Source organism: Lacerta agilis, chromosome 7 (assembly GCF_009819535.1).
Source record: "Lacerta agilis isolate rLacAgi1 chromosome 7, rLacAgi1.pri, whole genome shotgun sequence".
Classification (NCBI taxonomy): Eukaryota; Metazoa; Chordata; class Lepidosauria; order Squamata; family Lacertidae; genus Lacerta; species Lacerta agilis.
The window spans coordinates 60,673,586-60,691,107 of NC_046318.1; positions in this window are offsets into that span (position 1 = coordinate 60,673,586).

The window sequence follows — 17,522 nt, forward strand, 5'->3', positions numbered from 1 at the left end:
AGTGACAGATTCTGAATCCTCAAGAGACAACTCCTTCTATCTGAGGGCAACTGATGTGGAGAAAGAAAAAAATTCCATGGGTCCCTGGGCAATCATGTTAAATTGTTGGTGTGGCGCTCAGCTAAGTTTTACTCAGAGCAAGCCCATTGAAATTGATGGACCTAACCTAGCTAGTTGAATACCACCTTTGTTTTAAACCACACTACTCTGTTTTCTTCTCTTGCGTGTTTCTTGTTGACTACAGTGACATCTACTGCTGTCAGGCAGATTTTAGGAAACAGCACAAAAAAAGATGCATACTATGCCATTGGATTAATATCTGAACCACAGCAGCAACAGCAACCAGTGCAATTTCCAGAATAGAATGGAGCCAGGATTCAGTGTATATATTCTTAGCACACTTAGGGCTAATTTGGATGTGTACTTAACACTGGCTCCTTAAGATCTGGGTCAACATGACTTTTTAATGGGTAGGTGTGTGTCAGTTCCATAATGCCAATGCATGTAACATTATCCTATTGTCATGGGCTGGCTGGGCACAGAGGAGTGGTAGAAGGTACCACCTGGGGAACCCCTAAGGGACAAAGGCTCAAAGCCTGGGGATTGATGGTGGGACAACAATGAGTGGTCAGAAGGAGAAGACAGAGAAGATTGGGAGGAGGTGTTGGAAGCTGAAGAGGTAACAGAGCTTAGTGAGCAGGGGGAGTCTGTGACAGAGAGAAGCCTGGAAGCAGGAGGGGAGGGAGACCAAGAGAAAGAGATGTGTGTCTCCCCGTCCTGCTGTGACAAGTTTCACTCCCCCCTGGTCTCTCAGAACCAGAAGAGGTATGAAGAGGGGGGAGTAGAGTCAGGCATGCCGGCAGAGTCTCAGATTGCTTGGGGAGGACCCAGGGGAAGAGGAGACTTAGGCTGCTGTAGGAAGGAGGGACCTTCAGTCCTCACAACTGCATCATAGGGGCAAGATCTACTGGGAAGAGTTGCTGTGCTCAATTAGGCCTGGCACTACTGAGCAGCCTTGTTTCTTCTAATAAAGAGTTAACTTCACTTACTCTGTGTGATCTATTGCTGACCCACTCCTGACGCCTACAACCTTTCTGAAACAATGAGCGTTCCCCACATAAAATGGGGTGTGCATGTTGTGAGGTCGCGAGGAGACCCATTGAATCACAGTGGCAGCTCCTGGTAGTTGAATCCTCTTCCAAACATGTGATCACAAGAGGAAAAGCTGTTTGAGGTGTGATTTGGAGTGCGGGGGGTGGACAGGAAAGCAGTTAAATAATCATATCACTTTGTGGTTCTCAAATCCCCAGTGATACTCCAGAATTGGTGGATTCTGTTTAAAAGAAGCTGTCAGGGTAATGTTTCATATATCCTTGTATAATCTCTAGTTTGACCCTGAGAGTAAACTATGGGAATAACATTACTCTAACAACCCCTTTTTAATAAAGATGAAATACTGAAAGATGGTCTCTGCTTCTTAACAGAGCTTGAACCAACAGTGATTTGGCAGTGGCCTAGATGAGATGACAAAAATCTTACATTAGGACTCCAGTTTGTTTCCTTCTTTTTTATTCTGCACAAGAAGCAAAACTTTTAGTCAGCTTTTAGCTTTGTACAGCTTGCTTGGCAAAATGTACAATTAGCAAGGTTTATCAAAATGAAGTCTCTGAACAGACCACTGCACAGACATTGCAGGTTAATGGTGTATGAAGCATTAGTAAAATCAGAACTGAATGTGCTGCTGTCTCAAAGCCTTGGCGGCTGCTATGAGGAACACGACAGCAAGGGATGTTTTTGGAGGTGAGCCCCAGGGCACAGGAGGAGGGGTGGAGAAAACGCAGGCTGCATCTGCAGGATTAATTCCGTACCATCGTAGCAAGGTGCATGGCTCCTTCTCCCTTTCCCTCATTCACCCAGGCACCCAGACAGAAGTACACCTAAAAATCAGCACCTGTAGCAAGGAATCCTAATGCATCCCATGAGGACAGGGATTTAGAACCTGAGGAACCCTAGTCCAGCCACAAGTTCCCCGTCCCCTAATCTAAAAAGGAAAACTATTGACAAACCAATAATGATGTATACACCTGGTTGACAGAGCAATCCTAACTATAGAAAGCTTGGAACTTACCCTTGCATAAATTACCCCTGTTCCAAACTCCATTCAGGAGAAACTTGGAGGAACTTAGATTGCCCTTTTGCCAGCCTTTTTCTTCTGGGTTGCTAGGGCATGTGATCAATGTAAAGGGGGGTTGAAATAGGTGTAAGTCCTTCTTTGCCCTGTCCTACCCCTGCAATGCCCCTTTTGGAGGATTTTCACTGGTGTAAATTATGCCAGTTTAAGTTATGCTGGATGAGCCTTGAATAAGTCCACTGAGCCAGAGTGAGGGACTTCTGCTGGCCCCAGCTCAGCCAGGAAAACCCAGGATCTGCTGAATCCAAACTCTCTCATCCCACTGGATGTTGGGTTTGGATTACACTATGAGTTTCTCATGGCCCATAGATGTCATTGGAATGCTACTTGGCAGCAGCCTTACCAGTAGGTAGCCCATCAGAAGCAATATAGCAAACCTACACAAGCTCTGTCCTTTAGTCACCCATGCTATAACATTATCACTAGATCATCAACCACGCCATCCAGACTTCATTTACCAGCACATCTCCTAATGTTGTGCGTATCATTCTGCTGCAATGGGCTTTGTTGGATTAAATCAGAGAACTGGCTTAGCCCTTATGTAAAATAATTAATGGACACTTGTGAGATGCTACAAATTGGTGTGTGTAGAATGCAGTGGTGTGACATTTCAGTCTCCCTGTATACTATTTTTTTTCAACTTGCTTAAGAGTCAGCAAAATTATATATATATATATATATATATATATATATATATATATATATATATATATATGTATACATTATATATATGTGTGTATATATATATATATATATATATATATATATATATATATATAATCTCATTAAATGCTAACAGCAAACCAAACCAAACCACCCTCAAGCAGCTGGAAAGTAAAGGGTCACAAAGATGAGGCCCCATCAGTATAAGCTTTGAAAATTTATTATTTAAAATATATATCTGTCGAGCTAATCATTTGAAACATGGCATGCACAATCACCTTAATGAAGTCTAAGAATGTGCCAAATTCCAAACCAAGCTAAACCAAATTTCCACAGGTAGAGCAAGTTTAAAAGTGCTGGAATTTGTTCTCATTGACCCTTTTTGCATTGCACATGATCTGTTAAGTATAATTGGTTCAATTCACTCTGAAATGGAAATGACTGTGTATTGGTGAAAAGGTTTAACATGGGGAGAGTCCACTGAAGCTAAATTAAAAGCAAGAAGTTGTCTCTGAGCTCCTAAATAGGTTGATAATTAACTTTTGTTGTTTTCTGCTAGCTAACGTGAGTGTTTAACCTTAGATCACATGGGAGGCTATTAAATTGCAAATTGCCATTTTGAATGAAGTTGCCTTTAGACTTTGTTCCCAGGCTCTTTGAGAGTGAGGATGTAAATGAAAGCTCTCCAGGAAAACAGCTCCAAGCAAAATGGATACTGTAAGGAGAGAGGCCTTTGCTTATAGATCTATTTGGACTATTTCATATTTTGTAAGATGCTGAGCCTATTCCTTGGATCGGTATATGTCTTATGGAACTGTTTGGATGTAGGCTATCATTTGATGTTTTTGTTCCGTTTTTGAAGAAAATCATGCAAGTAAAGTTTTAATTAAACTTATGGGCCTTGACAATGTTTCATTTCCAAAAAGGACTCAGTTTTCACACATCCAGTCACTTCAAACATATATTAATATATGCAGAGTCTGTGCCAGGCATCAGGCTCAGAGTAAGTGCATAACTTGCTGTTTGCTTTCACTCTACTTATCAAAGGGAGCTCAGTAGTAGAACATCGGCTTTGCATGCAGAAGGTCCTAGATTCATTCCCTGGCAACAACATTCCCTGGATGTCCAAAATCCCAGAGAGCTGTTGCCAATCAGTGTAGACAGTAATACAGTGATCTTACTCAGTATAAGGTAGTTTCCCCATGACACTGATCAAACAGCATCCTCCATCCAATAAAGCAAAATTAGCCTGAACCAGAAAACGGTACTGCATAATGCACTGAACTGTTTTGCTTCCTTGTGCCTACCAATTAAAATAAGACAGCATACATTCGTTAGATGACCGTGTGTTCTCTTCCAGAACATAGCAAAACTCTGCAGGGACAGATCCTGCAGTCATTTGCAGATGAATGAGGAGCCAAATGAGGCATGAGTCATAGCAATGCACAAAGAAGTGTCACAAATGTTGACATTAAATACAAAGAGAAATGAGGAATGGTTCTGAGCAAGAGCAGCTGAACAAACAACAGCCAGTAAAGTCCAGCAAATACTGGGAAGGGAGATAATGAAAAAGGGGCAAATATTTGTGAGGAGGCACAAAAGAGAACAGTAAAAAAACAATGCAGAAATAATAGATGAATGTCTGTAGAAAAGTTATAGAAGTGACATATCAGAACTTTAGGTTTTGCACAATTAAAGTGGATTATTGTGCTTTGTTGCTGTGTTTTGTTAAAAAAAAAAGCAAAGCAAAAAAAACACCTTTTGGAGTTAGGAAAGTGATAGGAAAATGCACTGAAACGTGTGGGATGAGCAAATGATTCATGGGAAGATGTGTAGACATCCTGCAAGCAATTAGGATGAATGCAAGATGAATGCTCACTGTCGTATAACTTCCCTGTAAACAAACCAGGGAATGCTCAATAAAGGCCAAACATAAAGACTACCTTCTAACCTTTGTGCAAATGAGGATGAGTGCTTAATAAAGGAGGAGCCTCCTGTTGGCAGAACTAGGTTTTTGTACTGTCACAAACAGTCATGGGATGTGCAGATCAACAAGCAGGAGGAAAGTTAAATGTTTTGCACTGTGCTATTTGACCACATCCCCAAAACATCATCCCTCTGAAGTGGATATATTCTCCAGTTTTTTAAAAAATCCAAACTTGCCTCTCCTCACACCAGGGGTACCAACTTGAGTAAAATATTTGGAAGGCAGATAAGCCCAACCCCACATAACTGATCGGGTGACCCGGTGCACGCACACCATTTGAATGGCAATGCCCATCAACTTTGTAGGGTGGCTGTCAAATATTTTATTGTGGAGGCCGAAACCCCCGAAACCCCCAAGGAGTTGGCTCCTATGCCTCACATTGGTGCAATGCTGCAACTGCAAATCATACGTCTACCTCCATTGGCATTACAGCTGGGACCACTGCCATGCCTAAATCCAAGGACCGAGACCACTACAATCATAATAAATTGAGCTTGGAAGGGGGCCTTATTTACCATTGGAGTTGAGCCTTTAGTAGATTCCAGAGAGCAAGAAGGATCCTGCTCCACTAGCCCCTTTTGCAAACTGGGCAATTCAGCCTCCTGGTATTCCAGAAATTGAGCTGTGGAGCCTTGTCATTATTTATGAGCTAGTCCATATCTCCCTCGGGTTTAACTAGGCTTTGCCCCTTCAGAGCATCCAAACAACCTCATCCCGGCACCTTCCCTCTCTTAGCCACATTGCTGCTTCACTTCAGATGCGAGCGAGCTGCACATACAACTGAAACGGGAGGGTCGATGCACATCGCTGGAGCTGACCCATGTCAGATGAAATGTTGTAGCTGCAAACGAAAACTGCACCTTTGACAGAATAAGGAACTAATGGGTTTAAAACGCAAGCACAAAAACGTGAAAGGGGCACAGAAATTATGAAAGCGAGGGGGATTTCCTCCCATAAATTTTGCTAGACTTCCAAGAAACAATGGCAAGAGACAGGTCCAAAGTAATAAGACAAAGCTACATCCACTGGTCGTAAATCAGAGGTGCTTTATAGTGCCATAATATCTTTTTTTATACCTCTAATACATTGTAGCACTTCCAGAGCTAAAGTGGATCTACAAGGGCTAATGCAGCAATGGTGCAGGCCCTCTTGGCTGTGAGTCCTGAAAGACCTGCTCCCTGCCTTGAAGATCTTTTCCCACCTGGCCTGGACTGACTCCAGCTGCAAAAGCTGAGGCTGCTGAACATAATATTGGGCTGGGGTGTTAGTTGGAGGGTTTTGTTGGGGGACGTGGTTGTTGCTGGGTTTTTTTTTATCTTGTTGTGATTAATGTGGAAATGATTCAGTTTGGTTATGTAATTTTTAATGTTTTATTTATTGTTTATGACTCCTTTTGCTATTTTGTATTTCTTTCATGTTGTAATTATATATTTTTCATGTTGTAAGCTGCCTTAAGCATGGTTTGAACTGTGGAAAGGCATCATACAAATAAAATTGTGTATGTATGTATGTATGTATGTATGTAGTACATATCCATACTATCCAAAGCTCAAATTAATTACAACCCATAAAGCCGGAGGCGAAGACATTGAAAGTGGGATACAAAATATTTCATCTCAAACTCTAGAACAATATGTGCATTGCCAACCTTAGTCAATATTTTATGTCAATACAGAGGATGTTAGTATTGTAAATCACTGTGCAAGGAAATGTAATTTTAAAAAGTACAATGAAAATCTGACAAAAGACTCAATGAGTCCTGTTTTCTCCAAACAGTCTTGTTTCTCAAAGGAATAAAGTGACCCTAATGTAGAGATATGATCAGGTACTACAGGCTTCCTATGTTATGCAGAGAATTCCTCAGCTATAATATACATTTATATGACGAATTCACCACATTATGAATTTGGTAACAGAACCATCATAATATATTCTAATTTCAATTCAATCCTTTGAGTGCTATTGCATAGCTAACCAAAATGCCAACAGCTATACATCAGAGGGAGGGATTAGCAGGCTCAGGTTAATACCACAGCAAAAAAAGTTTTTAAAAAAACTAGAAGAAAGCCTAAGTCTCTCCCCCAGACCCCACAAATAGTCCAGTCAAATACTGAGTGTGCTTGGTGGCTAAGGAAACCATGGGGAATGGAATGGAGTGGTTGAAGAAGAAGTAAGGAAAATAGTATAGAAAACCACCTTGTCTGTTTTATATTTTTTTTTACTATATTGTAAATCATAGAATCATTATCATAGAATTATAGAGTTGGAAGGGACCCTGAGGATCATCTAGTCCAACCCCTTGCAATGCAGGAATATGCAGCTGTCCCATACAGGGATTGAACCTGCAACCTTGGTGTTATCAGCACCACACTCTAGCCAACTGGGCCTTCCAGGCATTAATCACTTCAGGATGCCTCGTGGAAAGTGATTAATAATAGTAATTAATATTATAATAATAGCCACAGTCAGAAAACATATCAGCTTAGGAAATGCTGTTCTCCCGTGCTTTTTTCTTTCTTTCAAACATAGCAGCTCTATTTGGTGTGATTGATTTCATTAAGAAAAGGAAACGTGCAACCAATTATAAATTTAGAACAGTAAGAGCAAACGCAGCAATGTGTCAGAGGTTTTCCTGTTCTACTCAGAGCTTGGATAAAGAAGGGAGGAAAGATTCCACAAATCATGGCTAAAATATGGCTTCTAAGCAGAGAGATTCTGGTGCTCAGAGAGTGATCCTGTTATATAATTTAAAATGAATTTTAAAACTTACATAAAATATCTATCTCACAGTGACAGATGTAATGCTGTAATAAATCATACAGGGAATCTGACTTGCACAAAGTTGTTTGCATGAGAATTATGGCCGTAAGTTAGCTGATGCTTACCTGCAGGGAAGGTATGGAGTTTTGTGCATGGGGTTATAAAACAGGCTTCACCAAGCTGGTACTCTCCATATAGGACCCCTGGACGGTTACGTCCAGTCAAAGGCGACTATGAGGTTGTGGCACTCATCTTGCTTTCAGGCCGAGGGAGCCGGCGTTTGTCCACAGACAGCTTTCTGGGTCATGTGGCCAGCATGACTAAACTGCTTCTGGCGCAACGGAACACCGTGACGGAAGCAAAAGTGCATGGAAATGCCATTTACCTTCCCGCCACAGTGGCACCTATTTATCTACTTGCACTGGTGGGCTTTCCAACTGCTAGGTTGGCAGGAGCTGGGACAGAGCAATGGGAGCTCGCTCCGTCAAGGCGATTCGAACCACGGACTTTCCAATCAGCAAGCCCAAGAGGCTCAGTGGTTTAAGACCACAATGCTGGCTACATCTCATGGTAGTCCAAAAACATCTGGAGGGTGTTAGGTTGGTGAAGGCTGTACCAGAGCAACAAAAAAGCCAGTGATGAAATCCTAAGCCAGCTGGCATTTGCACTGACACTCTTAACTCCCATTAGCCCTGCAGTGATAGAAGTTCCTCTACCCCTGGAGGATTGCCTAGAAAGGGCTAGAAAAAGCTCCCCCACCTGAGTCTCAACATCCATCTCAATGTTGCATTTGAATGATTGGAGGTGTGTCCATTTAATTTCAACTTCAATCCTCACATTAAGCCAATATGAAATTGATACATGCATCATCTAACCATTCCAAAGTGGCATTAACTTGGATTAGCACAAATCGTGCAGCGCTAACTGTAAAAAGAAACTTCCGAGCAGCTCCAAGACTGTGAGCACTTTAAGAGCCGCCGCAATAATTGCTGATTGAAAAAACAGTTAAGGAAGATCAATGAATTAAAAACAGCAACGGAGAAGTCTGAGGTTCGACAAGCACTTGAACTGTTTTCAAAAGTAAAGATGCGTTGAGCGTTGCTTTAAAATGGTTATGAAGAGAGATAAGACTAACTGAAGATGTTGCATTCAAGTTCCTATTAATACAGTGTCATCATAAATGAGAGATAAATCTGGTTTTAAACAAGATCAGAGAATTTGTGACTACAGTGACACCATGTGGCTAGATGGAGTGCTGACAACAGTTCTCTGTTGATCCTCAAAAGTTTGCCCTGGCACTCAGTGACATGTGCATCATCTGAGCCTCTGTAGGAGTGCTCTTCAAATTATATTTCAAAGACAACAACATAACCTTCATTCTACATAAAATGCAGCAACAGTGTAAGAGGGAAATCACTTTGTCGCGAGGACATAAAAAAGTAAGGATAGCTATGATGGATCAGACCAAAGACCCATCTAGTTCAGGATTCAGCCAAGACACCAGAGTGCAGCAGCCCTCTCTTGCACTTGTGATTCTCAGCAACTGGTATTCAGAGGCAAATATTCCTGGAAATATAACATAGTTGTCATGAGAAGGCATAGCTACTGGTAGCCTTATCCTCATGAATTTGTCTAATCCTCTTTAACAGCCAATCCAAGTTGGTGACCATCAAGTTGTAGGAGCAAATGCCATGGTTTAATTGTGCAGCATGTGAAGAAGGACCTCCTTTTGTCTGTAGAGAATCTTCCAACATTCAGTTTCGCCGGATGGCTCTGGGTTCCAGTATTATGAGAGAAGAAAAACTTCTATCCATTTTCTGCACACTAATGCACCATCTTCTACGCCTCTACCATACACCGACTTTGTTGTTGTTGTTTAGTCATTTAGTCGTGTCCGACTCTTCGTGACCCCATGGACCAGAGCACGCCAGCTTGTTTGTTCTCCCCACCCCCTAATCCCCAAATCATTTTACATTTACCTCGCTTGTTGCCAGAACAGCTACTTCATCGGAACTTGCCGTAAGCTCTAACAACAGGGCTAAGCAACTTCTAATGTAACTTTTTAAAACATGCAACATGTTTAAGCGTTCTTCCCCCCCCCCCAATAAATAAATAAAATAAAATAAAAAACACAATCCCATTTCTTTGATTAGCTGGACTTGGATGGCCAACCTTACACTTTCAAAAGAAATAAAAGTCATGCTTGCATTTTACCACAAGGTGGCAACCAAAACATACAAAAATCGATTGCAAATTCGTATATACCAGTACTTTTCTGACAACTGTGCTCCTGGGTTAAAGGCAGAATCTTGCACACCACAGAATGGTTTTATGTTTCCTGTACACACACAAACAAATGTACAAGTGGATTTTAAAATGGCTTTCTTCTCTCTTTCTCCTTCACTATTATCATTTGCAGATAGGCCTATAGATAGAAAGGAAATTGGAAGTCTGCTGCACGAGACTGTTTGCCAAAGTGGGGGAGAAGCACTGATTCCCTGCAGCTAACGTCTGCCTGCCTGCTGTTCAGCTCCTGGTTCTTTGACTAAATAATGCCACTTGTCTCCATTCGGAAATCCTCCTGAGCCACTTCCATTTGTCTTATGAAGACGCACTTCCGATTTAACCTGAACCCTTTAACCACTGTAGAGCTCAATATCTCTGTGCATAGATGCAGTCGTTTTGCATCAAGGGTGGGGTAATGTGGCCCTCCAATCCTCTCTACCAGGCCCTCAAGACTCTCCCCAGGCTACTCCCCACACCAGCTTTCCTCTTCTCCCTTCTCAAGTGCTTTTGCCTGGCTGAAATGTGTCTCTGGACTTGGATAATGCCATGTTCTTGTCTGGGTAGAGAATGGAGAGTGTGTGTTTTCATGCTTGTATGTGGAAATCTCTGACATGCACCCAAAATGCTGCCTAATGTTATGAAGATTAGAGTCGTGTCCAATGCTCTGCCCACTTTTGACTCTGGTCTCACCACCACCTGGCATGTGGCCTTCAGAAAGTCCCCCCACGAAGGAATGTGACTCTTGGGCTGGTACAGTTTCCCCACACTGGTCTTACATCATGGAACCCTCCTTTATAAAATACTTCCTTGTAACCAAGTGACAAAGGAGAATAGCAGGTGCTCCATGTGTCCAGGGCCGTCTCGTCATAGGGGCTGGGTGGCGCGGTGCACCAGGATGCCAGGCCCCCCCAGGGGCGCCCCCGCGAGCCCGTCGGCATACCAGGTGCCCCCTCCCCAACCCACGCCCGCCCCCAGGCCGGCTGCCCTCCGGAGCCCCAGCTGGAGCGCTGGGAAGGGTGCGCAAAGCCCCACGCCACTCCAGCGCCACACCCCTCATCCCCCGCTCGCCCACCTCCCTCCCGCGCTGGCCACCCCTCGGGGGATGAGGGGCGTGGCGCTGGAGCGGCGCGGGGCTTTGCGCGCCCTTCCCAGCGCTCCAGCTGGGGCTCCGGAGGGCGGCCAGCTTGCAGCACCACGCCCCTCATCCCCTGCTCGGCCACCCCTCCTCCTGAGGGGCGGCCAGCGCGGGAGGGACGTGGGCGGAGAGGCGGCCCACCGGGGGCGCCGAGGGATCGTCGCACCAGGGCGCCCCTCATCCCTGCATGTGTCCCTATTTTCCAGGGACAGTCCTGGATATACAGGAGCTATCCTAGTTTCTGATTTGATCCTGGAATGTCCCATTTTCCCTTAAGATGTCCCTATTTTCATCAGAGAAATGTTGCGTGGTATGGAGTTATGCAACCCCCCAGCCAAGGAGATAAGGAACTATACAACCTTTAGAAGACATCTGAAGGCAGCCCTGCATCGGGAAGTTTTTACATGTTTAATGTTTTATTATGTTTTTATACATGTTGGAAGCCGCCCAGAGTGGCTGGGGCAACCCAATCAGATGGGCAGGGTATAAATAATAACATTATTGGTATTATTATGGAATAGGATGTCCCTATTTTCATCGAAGAAATGTCAGAGGGTATGGATAATTGGGGAATTGAAGCCCATTGTCAGGAGCCCAGGCTGCTGTCTTGATAACACAGCACGCAAGTCGTAATTAGCCTGAAGATTTCTTGCAATACAAACAATTAGCCTCGGAAGTCTAACCGAATGTCTGTGGCTTATGAATCAGTTGACCCTTCTGAAGAATGCTTCCTGGTTCTGCAAAATATCCTGAACCTATGACCCTTGTGTTTCTGGGTTTGTTTCCTGTCTAATACCTTTCCTATACAACGACTCCTTGGGCTCAGATGATTAATTGCCTCCTCTTCCAATGAGGAAATGCTATTTCACTTGCTTTCTAAGTCTGCCTATGCTTGCAGGAGCTGACTTCTCACCCTCCCATTGTCAACATTCCATTCTGTGTCAGAGAGAGAAGGGGAGGAAGACTGCTTACTGACTCATGCTGTGTTTCTCTACTTGGGGCAGATGTGTTCATGACACCTATTTTGCCCCCTCCCCAGCACCATTTTCACTCCAGAAAGTTTGCTTGAAAACATGACACAAGTGAAGGAAGTGCATTTGTATTATCAGAAGTAAAACAGTGTCTGGAGGCGGTTGGAGGATGGATGGCAGCTAACAGATTGAGGTCAAATCCTGACAAGATAGAAGTACTGTTTTGGGGGGACAGGAGGCGGGCAGGTGTGGAAGACTCCCTAGTCCTGAATGGGGTAACTGTGCCCCTGAAGGACCAGGTGCGCAACCTGGGCGTCATTTTGGACTCACAGCTGTCGATGGAGGCACAGGTCAATTCTGTGTCCAGGGCAACTGTTTTATCAGCTCCATCTGGTATGCAGGCTAAGACCCTACCTGCCTGCAGACTGTCTCGCCAGAGTGCTGCATGCTCTAGTTATCTCCTGCTTAGACTACTGCAATGCGCTCTATGTGGGGCTACCTTTGAAGGTGACCCAGAAACTACAACTAATCCAGAACGTGGCAGCTAGACTGGTGACTGGGAGTGGCCACCGAGACCACTTAACACCAGTCTTGAAAGACCTACATTGGCTGCCAGTACATTTCCAAGCACAATTCAAAGTGTTGGTGCTGACCTTTAAAGCCCTAAATGGCCTTGGTCCAGTATACTTGAAGGAGCGTCTCCACCCCCATCGTTCTGCCCGGACACTGAGGTCCAGCGCTGAGGGCCTTCTGGAGGTTCCCTCACTGTGAGAAGCAAAGTTACAGGAAACCAGGCAGAGGGACTTCTTGGTAGCAGCACCCGCCCCGTGGAATGCCCTCCCATCAGATGTCAAAGGAAAAAACAACTACCAGACTTTTAGAAGACATCTGAAGGCAGCCCTGTTTAGGGAAGCTTTTAATATATGAAGGACTATTGTATTTTAATATTTTGTTGGAAGCCGCACAGAGTGACTGGGGAAACCCAGCCAAATGGCCAGGATATTATTATTAATAATAATAATAATAATAATAATAATAATAATAATAATAATAATAGTTGTTGTTGTTGTTGTTGTTGTTGTTGTTGTTGTTGTTATAACAGGAAAACAAGCAACATTGGAGCGCACACTGTGGCCCTCAAGAATTAAGCAGATGGCTCTTGCAATTAGCTCACATTCATCATCCAAGGAGCAGCATTGTCAGCATCACAGATAAGAGGTTAGCAGGAAAAAGGAAACGTGCTAAAAAGCAAGATCTAATACTTGCATTAGAAATAGTCTTTTGTGAAATTATGAAATCCAGTTTGGCAATGGTTCTGTTTGTCACGTTTATGACATTTTTGCTAAGGAAGTTTAACTCCATGCATTCTTCCTTTATTACCCTGGGCCTCCATCTTCCCCTTTCCCAAAGACTGTAAACTCCTGTAACCTCTGCCCTGAGGCTTCTCAAATCTCACTGGGAAGGGGATTCCATAGCTGTGGTGCCACCACAGACAAGGCCCTATCTCAGGTACCCACCAACTGAATATCCATTAAGGACAGGCCAGGGAACATCAAGTCACAGCTTGGGACCATTTTATTTGTGAGATCACCTTACCCAATATATATCCACTAGACCATTTTGATCTGGAAAACTGGCACTTTAGTTAGCCTAACCTTGGGGATCCTTCAGGAATATTGATACCCCCCTTGTGTGTGGATGGAGCTGTTTGGGCAACACATGGACCAAACTTGGAGAATCACAGAGAGAATCAACTTGCTGTTGGCATATATACCAACTGGGGCAGTGGTTCCCGATTAGCAAAGTACTGGGGAACCCCTGTTTTTCATAAACCAAGACATGGGCCCCCTAATCTTGAAAATGTTGATATCTCCATGGTAGATTTTGTTATGTGAATGGTGCCACGGATCCCCTGGGTGGGGGTCTGCAGACTACCAATTGGGAACCACTGGTCTAGGGTATGTCTTCACTGGAGGACAAACAGGGTGCAGCATGCAAAGTATAAATCACTTCTGCCTACACAGTGTATAACTGAAACCTGGGGACGTGGGTGGTGCTGTGGTCTAAACCACCAAGTCTCTTGGGCTTGCTGATCAGAAGGTTGGCGGTTCGAATCCGTGCAATGGGGTGAGCTCCTGTTGCTCTGTCCCAGCTCCTGCCAACCTAGCAGTTCAAAGGCACACCAGCGCAAGTAGATAAATAGGTACTGCTGTGGTGCGAAGGTAAACGGCATTTCCGTGTGCTCTGGCTTCTGTCAGTGTCCCGTTGGTTTAGTCATGCTGTCCACATGACCCAGAAAGCTGTCTGTGGACAAACAGCGGCTTCCTCGGCCTGAAGCGAGATTAATGCCGCAACCCCATGGTCGCTTTTGTACTTAACTGTCCAGGGGTCCTAACCCTAACCCTAACCCTTACCTATAATTAAAACTATCGCTAACTGTAAGCAGCTCCATCATGCAAGGGGTGCTTCCCCCCCCCCCCATCCAAAGCTGTTAAGTTTGTAGAATCTCAGATTATTCATGCAGTGTTTCCTTAAAAGTTCCAACGGTTTGGGATGTGGTTGTTCGTTTGTGGTTGGCTGTGGTGATCTTCAGTTTCCTGAGTGAGTGGGGTACCACCAAATGAGCACAAGCAAACAACAGAGAACCTACATAAACAATGCTGACACCAAACCCTACTCATATCAAGTAAAAAAGAAACACAGTCACCCCACCCCACCTACCTCCCCGTCCCACCCACTTCTTCCCCCCTCCCCCCCCCCTTTCTCTCCTAATGTCTCACCAACACTAACTTATAAAAATGTTGTATGGAAAAGCTTGAGAGAGACATTGTACTACCTTTGAAAATCTTTAATAATAAAAAAAACAAAAAAACAAAAAAAGTTCCAACGGTTACAGAACTATTTCCTCCTTCCGTTGAAAACCTGCTCAGCTGGAGGGGAGGGGGAGCTAGGGGATTTCCCAAGACTTCTGCCCAGTTTGAAATATGTGCATGGTCACAGAATCCTCTAACCATGGAAACTTCATTCAGTTTATAAGCCTCAAACAGCAACACTTTAAGGAGGAGCCATTGCTCCTCTTCCTACACATGGTATTCTTTGTTCCTCTCACTCAGGGCTTTTCCAGAAAATCTGTGGAACACACATTCCACTTCATTTGCAGGAAGCGTTGGATGACATTGTCTCAAAGCAAGTGTTTTTATCTCCTACACTTTCCAGTACATTTCCCTACTGTTCTCCTGACTGCAAAAACACCAATCTTTTGGGGAAGTGGGTTTGTTGCACATGACCTCCTGCTCATCTGTAACTGAGTATGTGGTGTGAAATCTCACCCCAAATCAGCAAAAGTCTGGAAGCCCCCTTCAGTTGCTGCTTGCTGTTGATATGCTGCTCTGCACCAGAACATAAGACAAGCCTGCTGGAGTGTGAGGTGAAGCTGGGGAACAGCAGCTGGTCAAACGTCACCTGGTGAACTTCATCAGTGCATGGGGATTTGAACCCTGGTGTCAGGGAAAGAGTTATGGCTCGGGAGGAGCGGGGGGGGGGGGAGAGAAAGGAGGAAACTGCAGAGGAGAGAAAAGATTGTGATTCAGCCAGTAAGGGGGAGGTGCTGAGATATCGAGAGCAGTTGCCTATAATAAGTACAGATTCCTCTAGCTCTCCCAGCCCTCATCAGCAAACGTCTCAGGAAGAGGGAGAGATTTCACACACTGTCAGTAGCCGACAAGTGGGTGAGCAGAGGGGGAGACGAAAGCGTCGACGTCATATTAGGGGGCCAAAAGGTTTCCTCTGCTGGCGCGCGCGGGAAGACTCTAGTCCGGAAAACTGAAAGTAATGGAGCAGTCATGATTTCAACACTCTGTAACCCTAAATTAATAATTAATAAACAGCTTTTTAGCTCACCGCTGGAGCTGGCCTTTACTCATGAGCAACATCAAAGGCTTGTGAAGCCGTGACACCTGGTCTCTCAGATTCTAATCTGACACTATTCTGCTTTGGTCAGACCACACCTGGAATGTTGTAAAAAAAAAAAAAAAGGCGCCAATCCAAAGGACGTGGGTGGCACTGTGGTCTAAACCACGGAGCCTCTTGGGCTTGCCAATCAGAAGGTCAATGGTTCGAATCCATGCAAGGAGTGAGCTCCCGTTGCTCTGTCCCAGCTTCTGCCAAACTAGCAGTTCAAAACCACGCCAGTGCAAGTAGATAAATAGGTACCGCTGTGGTGTTTCTGTGCGCTCTGGCTTCCGTCACGGTGTTCCATTGCGTAAGAAGCAGTTTAGTCATGCTGGCCACATGACCCGGAAAGCTGTCTGTGGACAAACGCCGGCTCCCTCGGCCAGAAAGCGAGATGAGCGCCGCAGCCCCATAGTCACCTTTGACTGGACTTAACTGTCCAGGGGTCCCTTATCTTTACCATTACCAAGGCCTACACATGTTATGGATAAATGTAGCTTTGGGCATCAGCATACCCAAGCAGTAGAGGAGTGAGATACAGTAGCTGAAGCAAAGAACAGAGACCAAACATCTAAGCCTCCACCCAAGTTAGTGGTCTGCCACTCCAATTCAACTGTACCTTCCCCTGCCCTGTACTACCACTGGAACTGGAGCAGCATCATTGTGAACCCCTGCTTTCTACCCACCAGACACATTTTAGCTCCCATCACCATATACAGCTGGGAGACGAGAGTCACAGATGAGAAACTAAGGTCCAACCCCACACTGTCAGGAGGAAGATGGTAAGTCCCATTCAACAAATCAATGGAACATTGAAATGTCATAAGAATGAAATGCCAAGGGGGTGGCAGAGGACTTTGCTTTCACTTTCCAGTTCTTTTCGACGTGTGGACATACCGACAAAAATTGCATCATTTTTTTTTAGACAGCTGTTTATACCAACAGCTGATAACCAAGGCCAGCAGTATCCAGGCTGCCTTCCAAATTACTTAAGATATCAAGCCACAAAGTAACCACAGTGGGGACTTTCCCAAGTTACCTTTGGGAATTGCTCAGCGGTTACCCTGTGCAAACTATACTAGCTTGCTGGGAATTTCCACTTTTTCCTATTTCCCCTCCATTTTCAGCAGTGTGTTTGTCTATTACATCAAAGTACCCAGAGATATAAATGACAGAAATTAGGTAAGCTTGCAGTCCTAACCCCCTTACCTGGGAGAAAACGCCCTGAATAGTATATACATATCAGTAGACACTGGACCGTGCTGTAAAATTGCATTTAAAAAAACAACATATACAGTATACTAATAGCAAATTCAACTATTCTAGTGTGGATCCAAGCTTTGCAGAAGTATAGAACTGTTTTTAGAAAGGAGGGGAAACTCTACTGATGGTAGGGAAACCCCGAACAGCTAAATGAAGACCAAGTGTACTCTGTTGTCATAAATCACTTTTTGAATGGGGGGGGGGGGAGTGGAAACAGAAAACCAAAGGAGAAGCAAAATGAAACAGACCATTCAGAAAGAAGGCACCCTGAACAGGATCACTCCACACACTTCAACACTTTGTTGCAGGTCCCAC